We start from the raw sequence: 25,677 nt of genomic DNA on the forward strand, positions 1-25,677 counted from the left end.
CGATGGAGATAAATAAACTGGAGTATCTACTTTAGGTTATGTTAAGATTCTTAGATCAAGAGTTGCCTCCTAGAGGTCACGTAAACAATCAGTTCTGGTAGATTCCACAATTTAGGCATAATATGTGGCAGCAACTGAAGAAACAAAGGAAATTGTGTGGCTCAGGAAAATTTTGGAGGATTTGCCGGATAAAAACGTACATTCAACTCCTCCTTTGATTGATAACACTTCTACAATAAATTTTTCCAAGAACCCAAAGCTCCATGATCGAATCAAGCACATAAATACAAAATATCATCTAATTCAACATCAGGTTGAGGCCAAGACAATCCACCTACAACATTGTTTCATAAATGAGCAGATTGCTGACATCTTCACCACAACACTTGGAAGGGAAAAGTTTGAAAGATTTAGAATGATGCTTGACTCGCCAACATCCCTTCAAATTAGGGGGGGGAATGTTGACACCTAATCTGAAAGGATTGAGATTATTGTAAATATTGTAAATAGTTTCAGGTATTCATTATAGAAAACCAAGAGACCTTGGAATTTGAATCCCAAGAGTCTCTCCACTCGTGTATATATTCATGAACTGAATAATGCAATAAAAAATTTAATTCATGGATTTACCCTCCTGGTATAACAGGTTTGAGGATATAATTAGCTTTTAGTACAATATACCATCTGCAAATAGATGGGCAGAATGAAAGGAAAAACAAAATATTGGTGATGCAGGAGCATCTGGACTTAGCCAGCTATGTGAAAACTTGTTCACATGTTGTGGCTAAAAGAGGTTGAAATTCATTGACCGGGTTGGTAAAAAGCCAGTTTTTACTGAGAGGGTTGGATCTCTCAAGAAATTAGTTATAATTAATTATTGTAATAAGTTAGAGACTATCTTATTTTAGATTCAGAGATAGAGTTGTTAGCATAGGTGTGAGAAAGAGCTAGGAATTAGAAGATTGTTGTTAGATCTATTAAAAATATAGATTTTGTTGTTAGATATGGTTACAGTGTTTATCAATTGATAAAAGGAAGGAAAATGTAATGAGCGAGGGATGAGTAGAGTAAGAGCATAGAGAGAGTGAGTGGATTGCATTCTTTTGGAGACAGAGGTTTTTTTCTGTGTAATCTGGCCTAAGGTCGAGACTCTGTTATTGTTTATTGGGAATAAATCAGTGTTGCATGCATAATGTTATAAACAACCCGTGGAGGCCTTCAAATGCTTTCTTTTCTCTGTATTCGGATGAAATTGACGTTGTCCCTATGTTTTTCATATTTTATGATAGAAATGTTGTGTTAAAGGACCAGTTGGCGAGTGTATTCCATTGCTCTTGTTTCACAAACCCAAATACACTAAGTATCAAGCGTAAAACGTAGTTGGATTAAGAATCCGGATCTCAAATCCTTTAGACAAAGGTTTTGAATGTTATCAGGTCTGTAGAACCCAAATCACATCGCCCCAAGTCTATATACCCTATTGTATCGCCGAATGCCATTTATATAAAGAAATCACGCTAAACACTTAGCGGATTCAGAGAAGCGGACTTGAAATTGTATGCACGGGAGTTTTGGAACCTATCAGGTCCAGCACATATGTCGCATCGGCACTTTAGAGCGGGAGTATGAAGTGTTAAGTGCCATTGTAATCACCGATAGCGATCAGCGATATCGCATCGAACCTTCGTTAAGGACTAGCACCGATAGTGTGGATGACTAGAACCCCGAACACCGATATTGTGATTCAATCTGAGCCGTTCGATCGACCAGATCTGGATTTGTGGCAATACCTCATATAATTGTTTAAAAGGTGGAAAAAGCCTTGTTTTGACATTTTGGAGGGTATTTTGGTTCCGAAAGGGAAAAGGTGTTGTTTTAAGCTTTTTCAAAGGCTTTTCATTTCCGATAGGACAAGGCATAGTTCTTAAAGGAAAAGGAGTGTTAGGCGGGGTGATTGTTGGGTTTATTTATCCTTTTGTGGATTTATATTGAACCATTTTTTTGTTGCATCAATTGGAAGACATGATTTGAATGTATGTCATGCACTAGCCATGGAAGTAGGAGGATTTTATTCTTCTTGTGGAGTTTTCTTATAACAATGGGCATTAAGAATCCTTAAGGATGAGCCCATTTGAGGCCCTTTACAAAATGAAATGTAACATTCATATAAATTGGAGGGAATCGAATACGATCCATATTGGGCCTGATATGTTGAAGGATATGTAATAGGAAATGGTAACCATCGGGCATAACTAAAAAGTGGATCAAGATAGGAAAAATAGTTACACAGACCAACACAAAGTACAGAAAGAGTTCAAAGTAGGAGATCATTTCTACCTACAAGTTAGATTGAAGAAAAGTTGTTTGAAAGTTAGGTCTTGTGCCAAGTTGCCACTATGGTTTTGTGGGCCATTTCAGACTTTAGAGAGAGTAGGGTCGGTGGCATATAGGTTCTCCTTAACTCCTACAGTAAAGGTTCATAATTTTTTTCATGTTTCTTTACTTAAGAAGTATATATAGGATGTTGGTCATGTGATTGACTGGATAGTGTTATAGCTAGAAACAGAGGGAGAGTTCCATCCAGAACCTTTTTCTATCCTATATCAAAGACATCTCACACTTTAGTCATCGAGAAAGTCAAAGTGCAATGGAGGCACTTCAGACCTAAGGAAGCCACATGGGAGATGGCTTATCAAATGCAGGAAACATATCCATTTTTGTTTTTTGGATAATAAAAAGTAAATAAATTGTAAATATTGTAAAGAGATGTGTATATAAGCTCACAACAGTCTCTTATGCTTGTTTTCCTGCATGGATGTAATTGTGTTTAGGTATCGAACACCAAGGACAGCGTTCCTTCAAGGGGGTGGGGTTTATGAAAACCCTTTTAGTAGATCCCCTCATGTAAATATTGTAAGTAATTTATGTAATTAAATTATGGAAATATAATCACAATTAAATGGTTGAGATATGGGACACAGATTTTAGATCTTTGGGGAGGAAGTTTCTTGGGAAATTGGAGGAAGATGATTATATAATGACAGTAATGGGGATGATTGGTAGGGATTTAATTAAGTTTACCTACACATTTATGAAGTAGAGGGAGTGTATGGGCTTCTCCAATAGAGAGGACAAGCCCATACTCCTCTTGGAAAAAATCCATAAGAAAAAATGGTAAGAGCATTGAAGCCAAAGGGCAGTGCCAATAGGAAAACTGCCAGAAGTAAGCAGTTGAACTGAAAATGTGGGATAAAGAAGAGGAAAATAGACACTGGAGATGGAAATTTTCTAGTGGGCATATACCACGTAAAAGGGGAAGACTCATGTAGGCCAAAGGAGGGGCACATAGAGAAAAGAGGGGAGGTGGTGTGAAGAGTAGTGCAAGGAAGAGATGGAAGGAAAATTACGTAGAGAAAGTGCATGATTCAAATAGTAGTCTGAGGAATATAGTAAATCATTGTTGGATTGAGTGGAAAATAAGAACAGGGATTTTATAGTGGAATGGTGATGAGCATCATATTTCTAGTTTTGAGCATTGGAAGGACAAAGTGGACATCTCTCAGGGAAGGGAATAGGTCCTATGGATTCTTGGTTTGGGTGGAGACCCTGTTCTTTTGGATTCCTATATACAAAGTGTCTAGGGAGTCTTCCTATGCTTGGTTGTAGTCTTAACCGTTACTTTCAGTTAGCTCTAGATTCCTAGTTTAAGGTGGAGCCACTAGAAGTAATGTTGTTTGTTTATTCTCAGTGACCTCTAGACTCTTGGTTCAAGGTGGAGCCATTGAGGGCATTATTGTTAGGGTGGAGGTCGTATAACCTATATATTCCCTATACTAACTGGTGGGTGGAGGCAGTATAGTCTTTGGATTTCGTGTTTTAGCTTGATTCCCTATATTAGTCGGTGGATGGAGGTGGTATAGTATCTAGATTCCCTGTTTTTAGCTGGCAGTGTTAGTTATTTCCTTTGAGCACTCCTCCTCAAGCTCTAAATCTGGCTCGAGGTGATTGACTATAATAAATCTCACAGTGCAACCAAGCTAAGGTTGGGTGGAGAGTTTAAGTCCCAATCTCAATTTCCAAACTGCTCATTATAATATAAGTGCTTATTTGAACACTTATGTATGTGAATATTATGTAAACGTTCACTATGCCACTAAAGATGCATATGTTGATTAATAGGAATGTTGATTTCATGTGTTATTAATAAGGAATGTTGATTTCCTATGTTATTGATGAGGAAGGTTTTATTTCCTGTATGAATGATGAGGAAAGTTTTATTTCTTGTATGAATGACGAGGATGGCTAATTCCTGTATTTATTAATGAGCATGATATATGTTAAATTTCCAGGGCATGAGGGGTGGAATTCTCTATTTATTTGGTTGTTATTTTTGTATTGAAAAGGTTGGAAATAGTAAGCCCTGAGTTGTGGAATTTTCATAGGGAATCAAACCTTTGTTTTATGTATGACTGTATTGGTTGGGATGGGCTTGAATCCCATTTAATCTTAGGAGGGATAGCCTGAATCTTCTAAGTATTAGAGGGGCCTTTGTATAAATACACACACACAGATATATGCATTCATCTCATAAGCTCTGGAGATATAGGCTTGACCGAGAACCAAGTGTCCTCGGCGAAGGCTCCTATATATATATATATATATATATATATATATATATATATATATATATATATATATATATATATATATATATATATATATATTATATATATATATATATATAGATATAGATATAGATATAGATATAGATATAGATATAGATATAGATATAGATATAGATATAGATATATATATATATATATATAGATATAGATATAGATATAGATATAGATATAGATATAGATATAGATATAGATATATATATATATATATATATATATATATATATATATATATATATATATATATATATATATATATATATATATATGACTGCAGTTATAAGCTTAGGAGGAATTAATTTTTGTCTAAGTATCAAGGGTTTCCCCTTTCAATACATATATGTATATATATGTAAATAAGCTCAGGAGGGAATCACATAACCCTAAGTATCAAGGAAAGGAATCCCCTCTTGACACATACACACACACATATATGTATATGTATATGTCCATGTCCATGTATATATGTATGTATGTATCTATGTATGTATGTACGTATGTATGTATCTTGGTAGGCCCGTGAATTATTTTAAGTCCTAAGGGTACGACATAAAGGTCATTCTATTATGTGACAATTGGAATTTCTCGTCTTGCCCCGGTGTGAAAACTTTGTGACGAGCCCGACGAATGAGAGCAGTGTGGGACGAGATAAATGACGAGCTTCCTATTGCAAGAAGAAAAAGTCTCCATTTCAATCTCAGGATGGAACAATGGTTCTATAAGTGGAAAGAGGGTAATTAGATTGAGGCGAGATGACGTGGAGGACTGGAAATCAAGCTCCACCAAAGGGAAAAAATGTTTATAATGGGAAAGTATGCACTTGCACTAAGTGTTGGGACCATTGGGACCTAAGCCATGTGGCATGGTAATGAGGATTTGAGTTGACATGGCACCACGGTGGTGTTCCATGTGGTAGCCAAAAATTGACTATATTATAGGGTTAAGGGGCCTAAAAATGGGTGGCACATGGTACTCATGGAGGAGGCCACATGGGCAAGATAACAATAACATGACATCATCTTGGGAGTATTGTTGATGTGCATACTAGGGCAAGGGTGAGACAGACGGGCGAAATAAACGAGAATTCCCTCCATGAAATTGACGACAAAACTTTATGTCTCAAGACCTTAGGGACCTGGATCATGGGGTAGTTATACTGCAGCTATGAGCGAGGTTGATGGGGTCTAGATCGACAGGAACATGTCTGACACTTATCAACAAATTTCTTGTCTCATACCTTAGGGAGCTCATATTGTGGCAGTGTGCATGACATGGGAAGAGGTTGAGGTTTACGGGAAGTCCTTCCATCAGAAGTTGTGAAAGATTCTATCCCACCTAGGTTGTTCATTGCATGTATGTGTAGTGGACTAGGAATGGAGTGTCAAGGCTAAGGATATTATAATGTAAAGCAGCCACATGGCAAACAATGATATTGGGCTTGTAAGCCCCAACAAAGAATGACATGGCATGTGTCATGGAATTACCACAAGGTATGGGGTATGAATTTTCATGTGATGTGGGTTGCCATGTGGGGTCACATAGGTGCCACGTGGTAGAGCTTGCTGACATGGTAAAGGGTTACCGACCAAATCTTTAAATGACCATATCCTCTAATCCAGGAGTTCGTTTTCGATAAAAATTATATTGCCAAAAATATCTCAACGAGCTCGATGCTATGTTGAAGTTTATTTTGAGTTTGAGAAAGTTTAAAAATGAGAAATTTTTAAGACCCCATTTCCATGACACGATTATGGATGTTGGGTCAATGATAATAAAACCTTCTCTTTCCCTTAGGATGGTCTATGGGGTGGATGGGGTGTTATAGTTTCTATGATTATCTAATGATTATCTCTTTATGTGATCTAATAATGGGAACAATGTACCTATTTCTAATAATCCTTTGTGCAATTAGGGATATGATTGGATTGATTCTCCTAAATTGTATCATCTAGAAACCAAGTGCATTGTCTCCACAATGCATAGGTTAGAGTGCAGAGGATATATATAACCTGAATAATGAATAAATAACAAAAAGAAGATAGAACCTAATCACATGGTCATAATTAAACAAGTTTACCCATTCTCATTACTTAAAATTAATATACATGCATCTAATTTACAAGTTGATACTTAGCAATCTACTCAGAATCAACATTTAATTATTTCTCATACTTGTTTCATTCCCACCTCATTCAAAATGATAAATATTATATTTTTTCTTTCAATGAATGATTTTTCATTTTCCCAACTCTTCATTTATCCTCGACAATGTTGCAAGTGAATCTATGTAACCCCTTATCTTCCTCTACATGCTTTTAGAAATTTGCATGTCACTTTAACCTCCAATGACCTTTCATATTTCCTTAGCAATATTTGTTTGCCGTGCTTTCTCATTGTGCTTATCATTATTATGTGTTTTTTCCATCATGCGATTGCCATGTGCATATGTCTCACATGCACCCAAACCGTACATGACATACCTAACTTATGCCATGCACTTTCCTTTGGTATCCATTCCTTCCATGTTCACTCACTAAGCATGTTTCTTATATACTCTTGTTGTTATCACATCTCTCTACACACTTGGTGCTATTGTCATTTTTGGCACTCTTTTTTTTTGTCTATTGTGTTCATTTGTCTTATACATAATTATGTTATTCTCACTTGCATTACCCTCATATCTATGAAACTCACTTAAATGTTTCATTTATTTATATCATGTTTTTTCAACGTGTTCATAGACTTAATTGTTTGAAGGGCACTCTTGTAGTAATCCTTTTATAAGACATACCTATTTTTGATGTATTCTTCCATTAATCTTTTTGTAAGACATTCTTATTTTTCAAGTATTATATCATTGCCACATATATTCTTATACAATATAAATAATATATGATTATTGGATAACTAATGATTCAACCCACAATTTGTTTTATAATTATGATGACTCATTTGTAGCAAAAATTATGAGAAAATCTCCTCTTTTAAAATGCACTCCAAAAAAAGAGATGTTCACTAATTTATTATTATTGAGTTATGTTTGTCTTTATCTAAAAGTATTTAAAGTTAATAATAACCCACTATTTGTTTTATAGTTCTGTTTTTTTATAATTATGATGACTCATTTGTAGGTGGAAATTATCAGATAATCTCCTCCTTTTACAATGCACTCCAAAAAAAAGAGATTTTCACTAATTTATTATTATTGAGTTATGTTTGTCTTTATCTAAAAATATTTAAAGTTAATAATAACCCACTATTTGTTTTATAACTATGTTTGTTTTATAATTATGATGACTCATTTGTAGGCGAAAATTATGAAATAATCTCATCCTTTTAAAATGCACTCCAAAAAAAGATTTTCACTAATTTATTATTATTGAGTTATGTTTTTTTTATCTAGATATATTTAAAAATAATAAAACTAATTTACAACATTTAATTTAAATTTTAGAATAAAAAATTATAAATAAAAACTATATCTTATAACTAAATTAATTATAAATTGCATTTAATGTCAATTATAATTAGATATACAATTACAGATATAGAAACATGTATATCATAATGAAACATATAATTAAGCGTTTTTATGTAGAAATATTTAAAATTAATAAAAATAATTTACAACATTTAACTTAGATTTTTAAATTAAAAAAATCATGCCTAAAAATATATATATTATATTAGTATTGATGAGGACTTGCATTTAATATCAATTATAACTACAAGTACATACCAAAACATATTTATCAGAAAGAAATATATAATTAAAAAAACTTTAAATTTTAATGAAAAAAATAATAACACTTCACTTTCAGTGAATATGCAAACCATGTAACTATTCACTCCACTCATAAATAATAATAATACTTTATTATAACAAAGCTATATATTAAATATAATGATATAGTATTCATAAAGCTATCCTTAACCATCCTTTTATATATTGTTAGACTTATGTGAAAATGGATCCCTCAAACACTCCTTGAATTTTCTAAAAGTAGAGTTTCTCCGACCATGCAACTTTTTTTTTTTTAAATGTGCAGAATCTTTTGCTTTGAGTTGGAATTTAATATTTATAATGTTACAAACTCTAACTCAAGGATAGACTACCTGAAATTATAGATAGGTGGAACTTGGCAAATAGTGTGTCACTTTTAGAGATATTTATTTAAGATATAGCAGAGATGAGGTGTGAACTTGGCAAATTGTGTCACTTTTAGAAATCTTTATTTAAGATACAGCAGAGATGCTTGAAACCTTTCGGTTCACTTTTTAATATAAAATTAGCCTACCTAAATATCCTAATTAGGAGATAATTATGATATTTTGTTTTCTTCTGAGAGATGTCCACTTTACATTATAACTTCGAGAGTACAAGGAGAAATTACATATATTTTAAAATTAGATTTCCTTTTTTTCAAATTGCCCTTAATTGATATTTTCTTATTAAAAAGGCATTAAATAACCATGTAGTGAATGGGAATTTTTTAATTAAAAAATACCAATAATCATAGAGTTAATAAAAACATTTTACACATTTTTCATGGCTTTGAGAGATTGTAATTGTCTAGGATATGAGTACATGAGGCATCCTTTTACCTTTTACTTTATGTATACTAATGCAATATTGCAATCAAGTTTTGATGGCACATGCATTGACATCTCAAAAGGTGAATGCATTATCTTCTTCCTTTTGTAATATATTGGTAGTGGGGTATAGGTTTGCCTTTACCCCTTTGATGGGATGAAGTGTTTTTATCAAAAAGAACAACTTGAGAAGGGTGCCACATGCATCCATTAATTATTTATGAATGTCGGTATGTTCATTACTTAAAAAAAATCCAAATATTCATTTGGAGCCAACCCTCATCCCTTTTTGTCCCCTTGTTATCTCTATTATTTTGCTCACTGGCCTTGGAATAAAATTGATGGTTGTTCACTTCCTTGAAACTTGACCATCAAAATAAAGCAAAAAGAATAACCTTTAGTTTTCCATCTTATCTATTATTCTCATCTTAAAGAAAGGAAAGCGCAAGACACTCTCAAGTATAAAATGCTAAACTTGCATATTCAAGTGTCAACGTGTGATGGACACCCTTTTGGGCATTATGCTTTTTCTCATTACTTGTGAATTATATTTTGTGAGGGTCATTTTTACCTTGATCCTAAGAATAGGCACAAATTTTCTTCAATATGGTATTTGTATATTCTTTAACGAGGTTAACGATCATCATTAATCAAGAAGAAAAATTATATATATATTAAATTGTGATATTTGTTTTTTCTTGTGTTATTAATATATAGTTCCAAGTGTGATTTAAGGTATATAGCATTTGGTGCAAGAAACACTATGTATGTATAACTCCAATGCATATAAACTAAATTCCATCTTTGTGCATAATTAATTTATTATTCTATGTCTAGGTTTGCTATTAGGAATAACAATCGTTAACCAAGATCATTAGGAATAACAATCGTTAACTAAGATCATCAGGAAGATCAACCATATATGTAACCAAGCCTTGATGCATACCTACAAGAATGACATATGTCACACAAAGCCATTATGGAGATCTTTATAACTAAGCTTTTAAATTTTTTTGTTATATATGTATCTTTTTCATTCTTTGAGATCTTTAGTCTCTTAAGAAACAATATTATGCTTCACAATTGTCCTCCAAACATTAGGATATAAAAAATTTCAATTTCTCACTCTTTCTTGTTGTAGTATTATATTTTTTCTCAATCTAATGATTAATTGAAAATATTTTATGTTATATTTTGGGTTATATTTTGAACCCAAAGTGTTCCCTAGTATTAAAGATTTCACCATGCTTGGCTTACTTGCATTAGTAATGGCATCCTCTCCTTAATGCAGAGGCTAAATTTTTCAATATGCTAGGGGCACTTGAACCTTGGTGGAAGTATATCCAAGGGGACTTCACCTTGTTGACCAATAACTTACAATATTCATTCATAAAGGGGTTTTTTTAATTGTGAAAAATAGTGTCATTGTATTGTAGTCATAGGGGGGAGAGATGTGGGGTATAGGGTAGTATAGGAATTTAGAGATATAGAAAAGGACATTTGATAAAAATAGGAGATATCTATTAAAATGGGGTTATTTTATTTTAAAATGTGTATTTTTTCCAAGGGAAAAAAAACATAATTTAATTTCAAATTTTGAAAAGAAGGAAAAAAAATACATTTTGCAGATGCTAAAAGAATTTAGATTGTGGTGTCTTACGACTTACAAGTAGGAAAACACTAAAAGTAAAAAATACAAAGCAGAAGATTAAGTGATATAAAAATCAATTATTTTCTCTTTCTTTCATTTCTTTCTCTCAACCTTCTACCATCCCATGTGGGATGATTAAGAGGAACCATTGCCAAATCATTTTCATTCACCTCTAGTGGGTGTTGTTTTTCAGAATCTGAGCTTACTAAAACATGAAATCCATGTGTACCCATCAACCCATCTTCTATTTCAGCCACTGCTTCATGTTGTTCCTCTAGATGGATCGCTTCTATTTCTGAGTTGTTTTGCATATGGGTTGCATTTTCATCATGGACCTTGGTATTCTTAACTTCTTGTTCTGAAAAATCTTCCTTGGTATCCCCTTCTTCTTTTTTCAGGTAAATAGGATCAAAAGGTTTCCAACCTTTTTTGTTAGTGTCCTGCCCCTTTTTATTTTTTGGCAACTTTTTCACCAAAGGACACGAGTCCCAGAGATGTCCTATTTGAAAACATGTGCAACATCTGAATGTTGTGTTTTCATAATCAAAAATTTAAATCTATTAGAAAGATTATGTTTCAGCAAGATGTGGTAAGGTAGACCCTTGCTTAGGTCTAATTCTACACATATAGAGGCAAAGGTGAATAAAACTTTCTCCTTTCTTTCAAGATCCATCTTTCTAAAGGAACCCAAAGTGTTCCCAACACCCTCTCGAAGCTTATGATGCCAAAAGGTATGAGGGAGGTTTGATGGTCTTGCCCAAATTGGCATCTTTGTTACCACCTTTGTACTAGAATCAAACTTTGGGAACCAAGGGGTAATGAAAATCCTTTCTATTCCCTAGAACCATGGCCCTTCCTTCAAAAATTTCTCCAGATCTTCTTAAGAATAGAGCTGAACAATGAACAAGCCTTTTGAATAGAGGTAAATATCACAATTTTTGGACCATATCATAAAATCCCATTGATGTAAAGCTTCAAACCTTGGAAAAAAACCATTAAATCTATAAATCACAACCTTTGATTGAAGAATTGAAAAGAGTTGATTTACCTCGTTTAGATTTACTTCCATAGTTGGCATTTGTTTTGATTTTTCAATAATATAAGGTCTTAGACTCAACCGCGGTTATATTTTTATATCTTAAACATGATTTTGTATGTTATGAAATAATGTAAGTAAATTTATGTATTTGTGGTTATATCACTCTATCATGAAATGACATAGATCGAGTTATGCATGTTTATAGTCATTTTTATCACTCTAAATTATCTTAGGTGTGGAGTTGTATTTTTCATTATACATCTTGTTTCTTGGTAAATAACAAGACCCTTTTATCACCATGCTTGGCTTGCTTGCATTAGCAATGGCATCCTCTCCTTAATGCAGAGGCTAAATTTTTCAATATGTTAAGGGCACTTGAACCTTGGTGGAACTATATCCACGGGGACTTCACCTTGTTGCCCAATAACTTACAATATTCATTCATAAAGGGGGTTTTTTTAATTGTGAAAAATAGAGTCAATATATTGTAGCCATAGGGGGGAAGAGATGTGGAGTATAGGGTATTATAGGAATTTGGGGAAATAAAATGGGGCATTTGATAAAAATAGGGGATATCTATTAAAAATGGGGTTATGTTAACTAAAAAGATGTATTTTTTTCCAAGGAAAAAAAATAGTAATTTCATTTCAACTTTTGAAGAAAAAGAACAAAATTACATTTTGCAGATTCTAAAAGCATGTAGATTGTGTTTCCTTACAGCTCACAAGTAGGGGAAAAAACTAAAAGTAAAAAATACAAAGGAGAAGATTAAGTGATATAAAATTCAATTATCTTCTCTTTCTTTCCTTCTTTCTCTAAACCTTCTGCCATCCCCCTATAGGATGTTCAAGAGGAACCATTTCCAATTCATTTTCGTTCACCTCTAGTGGGTGTTCTTTGTCAAAATCTAAACTTGTTGAAACATGAACTCACTATGTGCCCATCAACCCATCTTATTTTTCGACCACCGCTTCATGTTGTTCCTCTGCATTGATTGGTTCTATTTTTGAGTTGTTCTGCATATGAGTTACATGTTCATCATAGACTTGGGTATTCTTAACTTCTTGTTTTGAAAAATCTTCCTTGATTTCCCCTTCTTCCTTTTTCAGGTAAATAGGATCAAAAGGTTGCCAACCTTTTTTGTTAGTGTCCTACCCCTTTTTATTTTTTGGTGGCTTTTTCACCAAAGGACATGAGACTTCCTGAAGATGTTCTATTTGAAAACATGTACGACATTTGAATGTTGTATTTTCATGGTCCAAAATTTGAATCCATTGGAAAGATTTATGTTTCATCATGTGGTAAGGTAGACCCTTTCTTAGGTCTATTTCTACACATATATAGGCAAAGGTGAATAAACCTTTCTCCTTTCTTTCAATATCCATCTTTCTAAAGGAACCCAAAGTGTCCCCAACACCCTCTAGAAACTTATGATGTAAAAAGGGAAGAGGGAGGTTTGATAGTCTTACCCACACTAGCACCTTTGTTACCACCATTATAGTAGAATCACATTTTAGGAAACAAGGGGTGATGAAAAGCCTTTATCTTCCCTTGAAGCATGGCCCTTCCATCAAAACTTTCTCTAGATCTTCTTGGGAATAGAGCTGAAAAATGAAAAAACCTTTTGAAAAGAGGTAAATATCACAATTTGTGGACCATATCATAAAATCTCATTGATGTAAAGCTTCCGATCTTGGAAAAAAACCATTATCTCTGCAAATCGCAACCTTTGATTGAAGAATCAAAAAGAGTTGATTTACCTCATTTAGATTTACTTCCATAGTTGGCACTTGTTTTGATTTTTCCATAATATAAGGTCTTGGACTCAAACTAAAATTAAAACCAATTCCTGAATACTTCTAAATATTATCCATTCTCTAAAATTAATTTAAGTTATATGTATGTTAATTTGGTTGAAAAATATCCTTCACAGAATTTTTTAAATTGGTGTAAGCATTTTTTTCATGATCTTTCTGTTCCATAACCAAATTTTATAAAATTTAACGTGTCACTAATATATCACTAACATAACTTAGTAAATTATCAATTGATATTATTATTGATCTAACATAATTAATAAGAAGAATCATTAACATTGAACATACAATGCATGGGAGATCAAACATATATATATATATATATATATATATATATCTATATATATATATATATAGATATATATATATATATATATATATATATACATATATAGTTATTGACATTGAACAATCCATGCATGGCAAATCAAACACAAGTCATATATATGAGTTGTGTTAAACAAGTGGATGTTCATAAAATTGAAATTTAATATACTTTTCACATTAACCTTAACATAACATATATACTCGTTTCGGCTCTGGTTGCTGTTAGCGCCTGCGGCGGCAGGGCTACCTCGGGTTTCAGGCCGCCCCCCTACCGACTTCGCTTGGTGCTCCGACGGGCTTGCTGCATCTGGTGGGGTTTGAAGTTTCAGCGGCTCCAGTAACCTGTGACGAGGTTTCAACTTCGGCCTCCGCTACCCTCTTACCTGCGGATCTTCCTCAGCGCGTCTCTGATAACGGCTTTGCCTTGAGCACTGAGTTTGGGTGGCGGCGGAGTGTGACCATTCTCGGCGGACTTCGGCTCATCTTCTGCGACTCTGTTTTGTATATTATAAAGCAGAGTTCCGGTTTTTCGTGCTCTGTTTTTGGGCGGCGGCGGAGCTTCTTTCATCCTCTACTGGTCTTCGGGGATTTCGGCTCTCCTCGGACCCTTTATTTTGCGGGTTCTTCCTAGCCAGTGCTGAACCTTGGTGCGGGAGCGGGGGCTTGTTTGGCCTTGTGGGGGCGAGGTGGCTGCCCCAGCCGCCTCTGCCCCCGGACCCGAATCACCATAGCTCCTGATGGGCCCTGATGGGTTCACTTGCTGAGCTGTGGGTTTCTATTTTTGGTTTTTCGCCGGCTTTCCTGGACAGTTATTGGAAGCGTTGAGGGATCTGTGGTGTGGATCTGTCTCTGCACCGATTCGTGCCGTCTCTTCAATGGCTGGTACTGGTTGGCTATGTTTTATGGCTTCTTTGGATATGGGCGGTATCTTCCTCTGGCTTCCTCACAGAAGGAGAGTTGAGGGGATGGGGGGTGTGGCTTTCCTGGCTGCCCTTTTTCCATTTCGTGCCTCTCCTCTTTGTCTTGGCGGTCATTTCGAATTTTCTGCTCTTTCTACAGGAGCTATTGTTTATTTTACTGTTTTTTAGATTGAGATGGGTAGTGGTATCCTCCTGTTGGGGTTTACAGATCCATTCTTCTTGCTGCCCTGTTTGAGGGTTTTTGAGATATCGTTTATTTACTGTTATTATTAGCTTGTTGGGTAGGAGTATACTCCTGTTGGGGTTTACATACCCTGTTTCTGGATGCCCTGTCCGAGGGCTTTATCTGCATACTTCCCTGAAGTATTGGTTATTGTAAGTGGTTTTCCCACACTACAGCATATGCGTTTCAGCATCTACAACATGTAATTTTCTGAAATTAATGGAAATTACGCGCTCTTTTCTTCGGAAAAAAAAAAACATAACATATATACATAAAAAAAATATTACATAATATTATGTATGTAAAAATATTTTTTATTTTTTTTTATGAAATAATAATAGATATTTTAAAATATAATAATTTAATTTAATTTTTAATATAGAGTAAATTGATATTATAATTAATATAATAAACTAATTCACAATTACATCATAATTGATCAAATATTTTTTTGATTCCTCGATGGGTGTAAATGTGATTAAAGAAGGGGCTTTGGAGGTTGTGCCCGCTACCCTTGAACGTGATGTTCATTAATGGAGCGGTGTGGCTAGGCCCCCAAATGAAATTGCATGCATTCACCCATATGACAGAGTTATTTATAAATCTACCACATTTGAAGCTTCTGGATTTTATTCGTGGTGGTTCAAGAGGAGGCAATGGCAAGTCCTTAACATCCATGTGTATGCCTTAAGTTCCAGCGGATAGTGTAAGGCATTTTTCACTTAGGCTTGGGTCTATGAGTGCATTGGCGAAGACTAGGTTTATTGGCCCGCAAAGGTGTTGGTGGGAGTAGGGAGGTTGCCTTGGAGTTGTGGTATGTATTTGCATGTTTGGAATCTTGGAGGTCGATTGGTAGGCATGGGAATCATTCGCATCTACCTGCGTTGGATCTCAAGTTGCTGGCAATTAGTTTTAATTTCATTTTTGTGGTAGGGCTTGAGGAGATAGATTTAATTTCTCTAGTTTGTGAGGTTTTGTTGCAGTTTTCTAATAGGGTTTAGGAAGGGTTGGCAACCATTTTGCATCTTGGGTTCCTAGGTTTCTGTCAATTGGTAATGTTTGGGATGTGGGATATAATTTGTGTAAATAATAGTGTATGTCGTCGTGTGAAATGTATAGTGTGAGCTGAAGGGCTCCTGTGTTTTGGTTTTCTTGGATGTTTGAGATTCTTATGTGTTAGTGGTCCTCTATTATGTGTGAGTTTGAGTTTTTGTTTAGTGGTGTTGGGGAATGGGTCCTCTATAAAGGTTTTCATGACCTTTATTCGACAATCTGGCGCTTCTCATGAGTCTGGGTTCTTTGTCACGAGATTTGGGGATGTTTAGTGGGTTGGAGGTTTAGTTCTGTGGTATATGTCTCTAGATTTATTTCTTAATTTTTGTAGGCAGAGGTATACTCAATAGTTTCTCTAGATGTGCCCTCCTAGTCTTTGTCATGTCATTGCGTTGATGAATGGACTTTAAGCGGAGGGTGCGGGAAGTTGTCAATAGCGGCAGAGAGGAGTGAGGCTTTTCACTCATGACTCAGTTTCCACTTAATTCAATGTAGTTTCATCGAAAACAAGGAAGAAAATTCGTAAATTGAAGACTCAAGTTGAGGCAAAGGGGCAATCCCACTTAGATTCAGAAATCTTAGAGGATATGTCAACTTGGGTTCCTAATCCTAGACACACTAGGGGAAGGAAGAAGCAATATCTGAAATTTGTGGCCCTACACTGACAAATGAAGACATTGTTGGGCCTAGTCCTAAAAGACAAGAAATTAGAGAATTATAACGTCTTTGCCACCCTGGAGGACATAAAAAGAATGCTCAGGAATCAACGATTTTTCTTAGACAGGATTGGTTTTCACCTTGCTCATGGGGAGGGGAACATTGCATGTGAACCTGACGGTGGAGATCTTCTAGATCCTCCACGTTCGAGTGCAAGGGTACTAGAAATGATTTCTTCTTCAGACAATGGTTAAAACTCATGTTGGTGGGATTTGCAATTGTATGTTCTCTATGCTTTGGTTGTTCTATGTGTTTTTTTTCAGCTCGGTCAAAAGGGATTTTGACGTTAGATGTACTTAGTTACTAGTGGCATATGCATTAGTCTTGGTGTAGTGTTCGATCTTGTGAATTTTGTGGTCATGGTGCAATGTTCGGTTTAGTGAATTTTGTATCTAGAGTTGTATGGAAATATGTAGACCAACTAGTGTTAATGATCTGAGGAGAATTAAAATCCTTAGGATGAAATCTAGCAAAACAATATAATCTGCTGTTTTTTTGACAATACAAAGATTTAATTTACAAAGAAAAAAATATATACATATATATGTATGTATGTATGTGTTTGTATATCTCTCCTCTCTCTCTCTCTCTCTCTCTCTCTCTCTCTCTCTCTCTCTCTCTATATATTATATATATATATATATATATATATCTATATATATATATATATATATATATTATATATATTTATATATATATATTTATATATATATATATATATATATATATATATATATATATATATATATCTCTATATACATACATACATACATACATACATACATACATTTATATATATATATATTATATATATATATTATATATATATATATTATTTTTGTTTAATTCTATTTATATCTCATATACTTGAAACGTAATTTGAATGTTATCATGGTCGAATTAATTATACACAAAAGTGTATATTTCAACAGAGCCTCTACAAACTATGATGGGTGAAATTACCCAGGAAACAAATGGAAAAAAAGGTCATTGTGTGAAGACTAAGAGCGAAGACCTCATGCTTGCCCTTGCGGAATACATTTTGTTACTGAAGGTTTTATGTATGGCAGATTTGGCAGTGGTGGGTCGAGCAAGGAGGAGGAGATTCTTCGTCAATTTAAGAATGGAGCAACTCTTTGTGCACATATCCCTCGATGGGTTCTCTTTTTTAGGGTGTTTTATGTTTTGGTTCAACTTGGCAAATTAAACATTTTTAGATCTTTGGGAAAAATTGGACCATAGACTCCACATCAATTTTGATGAAAATATGGTTAGCTCTATTTGGTGCCAGTTAGGAAAGGATCGATTTCACTCCTATATGGGTTTTGTCAGGGCTCCCCTTATAATATTCATCAATAAACACCCTTTGGGTTATTAGAAACAAACTAGGAGAATTATTGGAGGTAGATATGTATTTTTTATCCACAAGATACATTTCTCTAGCCCGAATCTTGGTAAAGTTGGGCATCCACAAAGGTCTCTATACAGAACTGGAAATGAGCTACCTCGGTCTAACCCATCGACAGACCCTAGATTATGAAGGGATCCCCTTCAGATGTAGAAATTTATATCAACATGGCCATATAGCTCGAGATTTCTCCCTCCCCTTCATAGCACAAAAGGGTTCATAGGAACAAAGGGTGCGTGGGAAAAGGGGGTTGTACCCTAAGGATCATAAAATGACCATTGACCCGACTCCTCTTGTCCCAGAGCCAGAAATCCCATCAACTCATCCACAGGTTATGGGTACTAATGTAGCTAAAGGACAACATGATATGGAGATGGATTTTGAGCAAGTGAACAAGGAAAAGATAAGAGCTCCACCCCCCATTGTGGTCATCCCATACTGTACTTATTTTTCCTCTCACTCAGTTTCTTATTTAATTAATTCTTTTTTTGGTTTTGATATGGAAATGGATTTTTCCTCTCTCCATTCTCAAACCAAAGCTCTCTCTTCCCCCTCGCCTATGTCTTCCCAAGAGAACTTTTTATGTCCCTCAACTTCCCCTACTTGTCCATCCCCATGGGATGCTTTGTCCAATGCACAGGAAGTCTTCTCAAATTCTCATTCCCATTATAACCTTCGACCTCAAAATTCCAAAGGATCCTCCACACATTGTTTTGGAGGACTATGACCTTCCTCCCCACCTAATTTTTGTGGTCCTTTGCAGGGATGTAAATATTACATGTTCATAGCTCAATCAAAGGCCAAACTAGATGTTTTCGCTGGAAAAAAGATATCAATAGATGGGGCACCTAGAGTAGTGAGGACCCTAGCTGGAGTTTCCTCATGATAATTAAATCCTTCAATTGTAGGGGTTTGGAAAGTCCATCCAAAAAGTTATCCCTTAGAAGAGTGGTGTATTCTTGTGGCCTAGACATTTTTCTTCTTCAAGAAACCACAGGGGAGGGAGAAAACATTTCACAAGTGTTGGAATCTCTTTTACCTAGATGGAATCTTACTTGCTCAAATGTTAGGGGAAGATTTGTAGATCTAGCTATCGTAGTTAATATGTGGAATATCAAATTGTTCAATTCCCGGGCCTCATAATCAATCCTGGGAGTTGAATTATTTTGCGTTGAATTGGGGGTGGACCTTCTAGTTGTAAATATATATGGCCCCTATCATGATAGAGCTCCCTTTTGGGACCTTTTGATGAGGAAATTGTTTATGTTAGCATAAAAACTCATTGTAGGGGGAGATTTGAATTTTTCATTGGGGGGTTTAGAGGTGTAGGGTCTTCATGCCAGGCCAAGTCCTCTTATAGCTTATTTTTCACACCTTCTTTCAGATCATAACATCTTTTATGTGGACTTAGTAAAAAATTAAGCCCAACTAGAGGAACAAGTGAATTGGGGATGCAATGATTGCAAAACACCTAAATTAGTTTCTTCTGGAAAAGCCTATAATGGAAAAGATCCCTATGTTCAGGGAGTGGGTGGGGAATGGAGGAGAATTTGATCATCACCCAATATTCCTAGAATTCAAATTAGGAATGAAAAAGAAGGAAATCAATTTCAAGATAAATTCCTTTGGGTCAAAAGATGAATAATTTCTCACTCTGGTTTGAAAAAATTGCATCCCATCAAACTTGGAGTCGATAGTCCCAATAACAACCCAATTTGCAAAAAACCTTTCGAAGGTCAAAAGATCAATCCTATAGTGGTCTATCCTCAAAATACAAAAGGAGGAAGTGGAAATTAGATCAATGGGAGAAGATATGAATGCTCTATCTGATTCTAAGGGAGGTGGTTTTGCATCTGAAGACTCAAAGCAAAGACTCCAACAGCTAGAAGCAACAAGAATAAATCTCCTAGATGAGAAGGAGGCCCTATGGTAGCTAAAAAGAAAAAGAAGTCTAGTTGGAATGTGAGGATAAGTATAACAAATTATTCCAAAATTTCACAAAGGGGAGGAAGGTTATGGACACCATTTGGGCCCTGACAGATCAGTAGGGGGGAAAGGCCACCACTTTTGATGAACTTTCCAGACTGGGAAAGAGTCATTTTAGATATCTGTTAAAAACGCCAGTTGAAGTTCTAGTGCTGAAGTGATTCAAGTAATCTAGGAATTCCCATGTTTTGTGGACGATGATGATAATATTCAATTAATGGACCCAATTTATGAGGATGAGATACAAAGGTTACTACATAGCTTTTAGAAATACAAGATCCCTAGCCCAGACAATTGGTAGGTGGAATTCTTTCTAGTCTCTATGACATTTTGGGCGGTGATTTGTTCGGCCCCTATAATATTAGTTATTCCCCCATTACTATTATCATTGTAGCCCTTATTGTTATTGTTGTGCCCCTATTGTCCCCATATTGTTATTATTGTGCCCAATAGAAGCCCACTATTGTTATTCTTGTGCCCTTATATTATTATTGTTATGTCGTCTTTGATTATATTTTGACCCCTTAGACTCCTATATATAAATGTGGTTTTTTCATTTGTATCATCCAATAATTGTTCATTTGTGTAATGTAAAGGAGGTTTCCCCCTCGAAGAGGCTGATTTTGAAGTCATTGATCTATCTTTTCTTCTATTTTGTGAGTTGATTACATAACATGATTCCTCATACTTGTTGAGGACTCATGAAAATCTGGTAGAATTTTTCCCTCTTTCAACTCAAATTTCATAGCACTCATTCCAAAGTCGGATGATCCACATTCCTTTGATGATTCTCGTCCCATCTCCATTGCAATTGCATCCATAAGGTAATAAGTAATTGCTCATAGGGTAAAGAAAATTCTATCTAAAGGGGTTTCTTGGCAGCATTATGGGTTTCTGGAAGGTCATCAAATTCATGAAGTTATTGGGGTAGCACAGGAAGGATTACATAGTCTCAAAACTAGAAGATTGAAAGTTGTAGTGCTCAAAATCGATATTTCCAAAACATATGATCGAGTTAGTTGGATTTACTTACGCCTTTTATTAACCCACCTGGTTTTTTAGATTCCCTTCATAAATTTGGTCATGAATTGAATTTCCTTAGTGTCCTTTGCAGTCCTCATAAATGGGTCGACTTCCCCCTTCTTCCATGCATAGTGTGGAAGCCGCCAAGGATGCCCTCTCTCTCCACTTTTGTTTCTTCTGGTGGATGAAGTTCAAGGCAGGCTCTTATTAGAGGCAAAAAGAATAGGGGACCTAAAGGGAATTTTAGTGGTTGAAGACCTAACAATTACACACCTTCTCTTTGTAGATAACATCCTATTGTTCAATCATGGTACTCGGCAAGACACAACCACAATCAATGCCACGCTATAGCTCTTTCAGAAAGCCACAAGTATGCAAATAAATATAAAAAAATTGACCCTATCTCCTCTTGATTTGTCTAATGATGAAGTAGATTATGTACACACTCATTCTCCTTTTCACCTAATCCTTTTTCATGAAGGATTAAAATATTTGGGCTTTCACCTCAATCCAAATGATTATGGAAAGGCAGAGTGGCTCTGGTTGCTAGCAAATTTGGAAAAAAGGTAAAAATTTGGAGTCTTAAATGGATTTTAAGGGTTGGGCATTTATTTCCTATCAATTCAATGCTCGAAGCTATCCCGGTCTATTGGATGTCCCTATCCTACATCTCGAAGGGAGTCCTAGATAAAGTGTACAAATTATGTTCATGATTTCTATGGGATGGAACTAAGGAACAATTTTCTCTCCCATTGGTGAGATGGGACAAAATTTTTGCCCCTAAGGCATGGGGAGGATGGGGGTTAAAAAATATCCCCCTTTTTGTAAATCTCCAATAGCCAACGTAGGATGGAGACTTCCCTCAACAAACAACTTGTGGACTATAGTGGTTCATAGAAAGCAAATTTTTCCAAACTCAGTAGAGGAATGGGTTCAGAGTCCCAACAAAAGAATAAAAAATGTCTCAGTCATCTACAAATTCATCTTAACTTCTTCCTTTGTGAGCGAAGAAAGCCTCTCAAGGAAGGTCAAGAATGGAGAAAAACTGAGGATAGGTGTGGATCCATGGGTAGGATGTAGAGCAAACTACTGTCTCCCTTTTAATTTGGTGATTTTTCTTCACAATAATGGTTGGTATGATTGAAACTAGGTTGTGTGTCACACTCATACATTATTATGGGCTCAAAATTTGTCATCCACTAACCAATTGAATATTCAAATAGATCTTATGGGGGTTGGGTTGATTATGTTTCAGCTCTCAATCTCTCTCATGTTTGGTTTATTGACAGAGAAGACTCCTTGAGCTGGGTCTTCTCTCCTTTGGGGATTACACCCACAAATTATGGTATAATCACTTAAGAAGTGTAAACATATGGGGTAAACAAGCATGATGGTGGAAAAAACTATGGTTAAAATGCCCAGCAAAATCCAGGTTGTTTATGTGGTGCCTCATAGAAAGCAAAGTCCCTGCCTAGGACAATATTTGCAAGCGACAAAAGTAAGGGCCTAATTGGTACCCACTTTGCAAAAAGTGGAGGAAATTGTTGGCCATGTATTTTTTAATTACCATTTCACAATGGAGGTTTGGGAAGATTGTTGGAGGATTGTGGACTTAGGCCTCGATTGGAAAGGGGAGACTTTGCTAGAAACCTTGAGATTTTGATGGAATATGCCCATTGAAAATCGTTTAGAACTCTCCCTCCTTTAGTATGTTGGGGGTTCTAAATAGCCAGGAACATGATCATATTCCAGGATAAAATCTCCTCCTCGGATAGAGTTGTAGCCCAAACACTAGCAATCTTATCCCTTCTTCATGCTAAGGACATTGCTCCAGCCCGTCATTTAATCATGCCAAAAGAAATTTCCATTTCATAACTGTGGGCATTTTTTGATGGGGCATCTCAATCTGATGATAACTACGGGGGAGGCACAATCCTTTATCTCAATGAAAATCATGCTTATAAAGTTCATATGAGATTGGGTAAAGGCACAGACAACTATGTGTAACTACTTGCTCTCAAACTTCTTCTCCTTTTTTTCTCTTGAGAAATATTGTCGGTCCCTTCAAACCTTTGGAGATTCAATGCTTGTTATAAATTGTTTCAAGGAGACTCAAAGATGTCATAGTCAATTTTTGTTGCCTATTTTAGAAGAGGTTTTATTAATTAAAAGGTATTTTGATAATATATCATGATGATATATCTACAGGGACTGAAATACAACTGCTAACACACTTTCTAAGGAGGGTGTTGCACAGACTTTGGGGATATGGAAGATATTTGAACAACTATATGATGAACATCTTGAATATAACCATAGGCCTTTCATAGAAGGGGGCCCTGATGCACACCAACAAAACTGACTCAATGAATCTTATTTGTTCTTATATGCTTTATGGGATGTTGACACAATATAAAACCATATTTATATTTTGTATGATCTCAACTAATTTTTTGGTTGAATTGCAATTGTTTACATGCACAACTTTCAATACCTACTATATAGTTTAGAAATTTTGAATACTAGTTATGTGAGATGTATAAGACTCACTTCTAACAAGGATCTCAATTTTTTCAACTGAAAATTTTACATCAGAATTCATACTTAGCTATGTATCAACCAAATGTAGTTGAACTCATTATGCTAATGAAGAAATTTACACTTTTATCCAAGGAAAGAAAATAATGATTAATCTATTTTAGATTAGTAAAGCGTTTAATTTTTTTCATTATAAACACACAAATATAAAAAGAAATATTTTAGACAAAAAAATACAGTAAAGGCATTGGCCCTAAGGATTTATTTGGTGTTGTTTGGTGGAAGAAGTGTGGTTAAGTATGAAACAACAAGCTTTTTTCTTTTAATGTGATTCATGGATGCTAGAGATTGGTGACCACTATGTCCACGAAACATTGTTCTAGGAAGATCCACCAAAAGGGATCACTTCTTGTCGGCTCATTAGCAGAGCTTAACCCTGAGAGCATCGAGGAGAATTGATTATGTGACATATCAATAGTGAAGTGATTTAATGATGGGAACTCAACCAATTGAGCTAGTCCTCAAAGCTAGGAAATGACAAATTGTATGTAGGAGCATTCATAATTAATATTAAAATTTTAATTTGAGAGGTTTTGAAGTGGATTAGGCTCAAGATACTAGCAAATAATAGTTTTTATAAATAATGACTTTGACAAAGCATATGATTAAGTTGATGAGTCCTCCATTATAAAGATGTTGGCTTTGGCTCAAGGTATGTAACTATAATGAACTCTCTCTTTATTAATGCATCAATCTTTTTCTAAATGAATAATTCTTTCTCTCGTAGATTTTCCTCCATTAGTCCATGTATTTGTGCCACCCTCTAATCCGCATTTATATTTTTTTAATAATAAATTCCTTGGGCTATTTGCTAAAAAAATTACCCCTATTCAAAAAGTGTTGGACATTCTTCTCCTAAATGGTATAAAGATGATGAATAACATTCTTGCAGATTGCCATGATCTCCAAATGAATTCACTCTAAGAGAGATAATGATAATGTTAATCCCTATTCACATTGTTACATGTGTTAATCACATAAATCATTCGTACTCCATGATGAACATTAAATGTCACATGAACACTACATAAAGAAATTAGTCTCAATATCCTAATTAATAATGCAATTACAAAGATATAATGAAAAATAAATAAATAAAACACCTTGCATGAAAGCTATTATACACTTCCAATGTTCTATTGGTAATATCCAATGTAAGTCATTAAAATAAAACACCTTGCATGAAAGCTATTATACACTTCCCATGTTCTATGGGTAATATCCAATGTAAGTCATTAAACAATAATTATAAAATCTAACCCAATAAAAATATAAAGAAAAATAAAACATATAATAGTTTGCATACCTTATTTATCAAGGTGAAAATATTAACATTATCTCTATTCAATTACGGAATGAAATTAGCGAAACTCCTCTATAAAAATTAGTGTCTTCCTTACATGTTAAGAAATGCTCGACCAAAGATGATTCAAGGAGAAGGTTGGTAACATTTTTAAGTAAACATGATTTTGTTGTGATTAAGAAAGTAGGATAAGGTTTTAAAGCCCTCCTTGAGTTGGTTTGAATATTTCAATGATACTAAGTAAGCTAAGGATTCTTTGTCGATGTAAATAAAATAAGAATTAATAATAATTATCATAAATAATACATTGTTGTTTTTTAAATTGCTATCATTGAAT

Source organism: Pinus tabuliformis, chromosome 3_2 (genome assembly GCF_031772625.1).
Source record: "Pinus tabuliformis cultivar Carrire ecotype Pingquan chromosome 3_2, CPIR1, whole genome shotgun sequence".
Lineage (NCBI taxonomy): Eukaryota > Viridiplantae > Streptophyta > Pinopsida > Pinales > Pinaceae > Pinus > Pinus tabuliformis.